Genomic DNA, 4,455 nt, shown 5'->3' with positions numbered 1-4,455 from the left:
GAAACGTCAGGTTTTAGTGGAAGCGAATAAGTCAATTCAAGAATTGGAAAGTAAAATGACAGACCTGAAGAGAAAGTTAAATTGAGCAACGTTAGAAAAATAATTCACTTTTGGTTTTGTGCCTGCCTATTAATGCCCCGAAATATTAATAAAAGGATTCTAAACGTTTAAAAATTCAAAATGTCACGATTAGAAGTATTAAATAGTTTTAGTGAATCCAAAAGTCCATTTATTTGTTTTATATATGCAATATTGCATGCTCATAAACATCTTGGTTAGAAAATAAAAATGCCTTTAACTTTCTCTGGCAGCTCTTTTTGTAGGTTGATATCATGCATTGTATCTTGATCTTCTGCTAGCCATACAAATTTACACAAAATTTATGCAGAGGCATAATTGTAACAAATCAGTATTTTACAGTCAAACTTAGTGAAGCGTATCCCCCAAGATTACATTAATGAATTGATTATTTGGATATTGAACCCGCCAGTCGTTTCGAGAATGCAATAATGAATTGATTCTTTGATTATTGAACCCGCTAGCCGTTTCACGAATGCAATAATGAATTGATTATTTGAATATTGAACCCGATAGCCTTAACCGTTTTGAAAAGGCGCGGATCATTGTTCAAATTAGAAGTCCATTTCTGAAGTCCAATAGGATTGTTCTATTTGACGAGGAATCCTGGAAATGAACAAACTGCACTGTAAAAACACTGCGAAAACAGTCGATCGCAAATATTAACGAAATAAAAAAAGTCTTGCGATGGCTTCGCCCGTAAACTATATTTTTCGACCATGAATACACACAAGAATTTGTACAAGTTCGTCAATATGTAAATATGCGAAAAAAGCTCTCGATAACATTTCATTTACAACATTTACAAGAAGTTCTACACAACACTCGAACTCACCTTTCCTCCAATGTCTGACGCTATGGCCAGATTTCATACCGTGGGAGACTGAAACTAGTTCAGCACTTTGCCGGACGGAAGTGGAGATAAAAACAATGGCGGTGGAAGCGAAAAATTTTGGTATAGAAGGAGTCAAAAAAGCTCTTCAAGAAAATGATTCTCTTGAATCCTTTGGCAGCCAAACATTAGCGAAATTTTGTAAAGAGCTGCAAATAAAACATCTGGAACGAAGAAGGAATTGATAAAACGATTGCTTCCACTTAAAGACGAAGACGTATTTGACAGGAGGGTAAACAGCATTTGTAAAGAATACAAATTTTCAACAGCTCTTTCAAGGGAGGATATTCCACCACCTACAGCTGGATGGAAGTGCGACACTCTGCTTTTCCCGAAAGTTCAAAAGGAAGTTATCAAAAAATACCAGTCGTCCAAACGGCAGGGAATGATAGGGCAGTTTCGAAAGGCTCAAAGAATGTTCTCATCAAGAAGAATAATAACCATAAAGGCTCTAAAGGATGGCAACAAACTATTCGTCAAATCAACGATTTTCAAAAGCTTTTCATCGGAAGTAACTCGGACAGCTACTCTCCTTTTCGTCAACAACATCCCTCCTAAGGGTTTTTGCGAGTGCCCAGTAGGGAAATGTGGTCTTTGTTGTCATGTCATTGTAATACTTCTTCAGCTCGAACATTTGACACATTTTAACGAACTCTTTTTGTCGTTGACCTGTACTCAGAAATTACAGAAATGGCACCGACCAAAAAAATGTAGCAAATATAAAATCACGACTGCTTGTCATATTCGGTTAAAATATTTTAGGAACGCGAGATCAGCAACGCAAGTGGTTAATACACAAAGACAGAAAAAGAAGATTGCTTTTTCACAGGGAAAGGTTGACTCTTGCAGAGACCAAAGTGACTGGCTCAAGAGAGGTGTTTCACAAATGAGCTCTAAAGTATCAGATGGGATATCAAAGTGTACTGTGGACGTATCAAATCATTTTCTTCAGACATTGCAAAAGTATGGAATCAAACAATCTGGGTTGTATTCCCACCTATCATTCAGAAGTGCTTATTTAAGTGAAATTATACACAAAGAGCATGACTATGCAAAGCAAATGCCCACTAATGATGAAAGTATTCTAAAGCCAACATTAACGGCAGAGAGTGAAGATATCTGGCACCGTGCATTGCTTACTTCAAATGCCAACAAATCAAACAAAGATATTAGCACTGATCATTACACTTCTACAGACTCTATATGTAATGAAAATTTCTTTTGTCCTGAAAAAACTCAAACATTGCTAAATTTGCTGACAGAGTCACAGGATGAAATCATAACTGTCAAGATCCCAGAGTTAAAAGAAGTGAAACCCAGTTTGAGAAACAACCAGTACATTGATGTGGCTCAGGGTACCCCAGAGTGGCTGGCAACCCGTGTTGGAGTAATTACTGCCAGAAAATTACCATCTCTGTTGGGATTCTGCGGAAACAAGGAATTTGATTCATCATGGTTCTGCATTCATAATAAAGTAGATGAATGCATCTGCAGACCAAAGAAATTTAAGAACTTTCAAAGAGGCAACAGCTATGAAAAGGAAGCTCTTCAGAGTTTTTCTGAGCTTACTGGTAAGTTAAATTATTCACCTTAATTCATTTTTATTATGCAAAAGTCTTTATAATTACTGCAATGGTGAACATGCAGAACAAAGGATAACTCACTTAAAAATTTCAAGCAATAGTGTCATTGATAATATCAGATACATATCTGTCAAGCTTATTGATGAGCTCATTAAAACTTAATGTTCTCTTACCTGCTAACATGAAGAGAAGGGGGAAGTACATTACCAATATCTGGAGAAAACTTCAATATCCAAATTTCTATTAATATTTCTTGCATTATATTGTAATACACAGGTTCTCCTGTGTCAAGCTGTGGATTTTTTCAGACATCCCTGTGATCCGAACTATGGAGCTAGTCCAGATGGCTTTGCAGAAGCATTTCTTGTTGAAGTGAAGACAAGGGCAGAGAATGCTGAAAAGCCATTGGAGAAAGTCACTAGGTTTCTAGCTGTCAATAATAATGTCTGTCCTCTCCTTTCCCGGGAATTCTCACTTTAAACTTAACTCCTCATTGCCTAGGCAAAAGTGCAACATCCATTGAAGCTTTCGCTTGCTTGTAACCTATAACGATCTGCGATTTGAATGTCCAGGGCGAGTGTGTGCATCGAAAGATGATGTACGCGTCACAATATTGACAATGTGCTTAAAAATATCCTCCTGAAGTCGCAAACTAAACTCAATAACCCACGGATGAAAATACTTGGCTATAAGAAATTCTCTTCCTATTGATGTCTTTTTCAAATAGCTTATTTCATTGCACGGCATGCGATGCAAGTCAAACTTCTTGAATTTCAACTTTTCTTTCAAGCCGACTGGGAGTAGGCCGTTAAGTTGATTCGTAATAAACCCGTGATGATAAATCAGATACAATGAATATATGAAAGTTCATATATTTTGAACTGCGGTATTAGATACGTATGATGCACGATCTTCGCAGTAGAGAGCGCTATTTATACAATAGCGAAAATCAGACCTGAAAAAAATAGGCCTGTACGGGATTCGAACCACTGATCTCTGCGTTACTAGTGCAGCGCTCTACCAATTGAGCTAACAAGCCAATTGGGAGCAGGCCGTTAAGTTGATTCGTAATAAACCCGTGATGATAAATCAGATACAATAAATATATGAAAGTTCATAACCGCCTCCCGGTTAGCTCAATGGATAGAGTGCTGGACTGTTGTGCGGGAGGTCGAGGGTTCGAGCCCCGGCCGGACCAACACTCAAAGTCTTAAAATAATTGAGAAGAATTTGCTACCTTTCTATAACATCAAGAAATGGTTAGATATTCTAGTCTTCTCGGATAGGGACGAATAAATGGAGGTCCCGTCTCCTGCAGGGTTGGGGTAGGAGACGTTAATTTCCCACACACGAGATTACTGTGTGATGGATGTCCTCCCCTGGGGTGTGATGGATGTCCTCCCCTGGGGTGGGATGGGTGGGAAGGTGAGATCGATAGACTGTAGCGGCTGCCAGAGGCGCCTGATATGCTGACGTCTGTTCTCAACCTTACACTGCACCCGTAATTCAGCCTCTGGGCTGCAAGTGGTCAGATATAAAAACTATATTCATATTCTATATTCATATATTTTGAACTGCGCTATTAGATACGTATGATGCACGATCTTCACAGTAGAGAGCGCTATTTATGTAATAGCGAAAATCAGACCTGAAAAAAATCAGGCGTGTACGGGATTCGAACCACTGACCTCTGCGATACTAGTGCAGCGCTCTACCAATTGAGCAAACAAGCCAACTGGGAGCAGGCCGTTAAGTTGATTCGTAATAAACCCGTGATGATAAATCAGATACAATGAAGATACGAAAGTTCATATATTTTGAAGTGCGGTATTAAGTACGTATGATGCACGATCTTCGCAGTAGAGAGCGCTATTTATGCAATAGCGAAAATCAGACCTGAAA

The 4,455-nt window shown here is 38.6% G+C and overlaps 1 pseudogene across 1 annotated transcript; it reads left to right on the top strand.

Moving 5' to 3' along the window:
* Window positions 1-981: 981 nt before the first annotated feature.
* On the top strand, window positions 982-3,033 carry LOC148730587 (uncharacterized; annotated as a pseudogene). The gene is made up of 2 exons (XR_016001966.1): window positions 982-2,541; window positions 2,830-3,033. The product of XR_016001966.1 is annotated as an uncharacterized LOC148730587 (transcript).
* Window positions 3,034-4,455: the final 1,422 nt, after the last annotated feature.

Source organism: Stylophora pistillata, chromosome 5, assembly GCF_964205215.1.
Source record: "Stylophora pistillata chromosome 5, jaStyPist1.2, whole genome shotgun sequence".
Lineage (NCBI taxonomy): Eukaryota > Metazoa > Cnidaria > Anthozoa > Scleractinia > Pocilloporidae > Stylophora > Stylophora pistillata.
The sequence above is the reverse complement of the archived record's forward strand: the minus strand, read 5'-3'. Positions and strand labels throughout refer to the sequence as shown.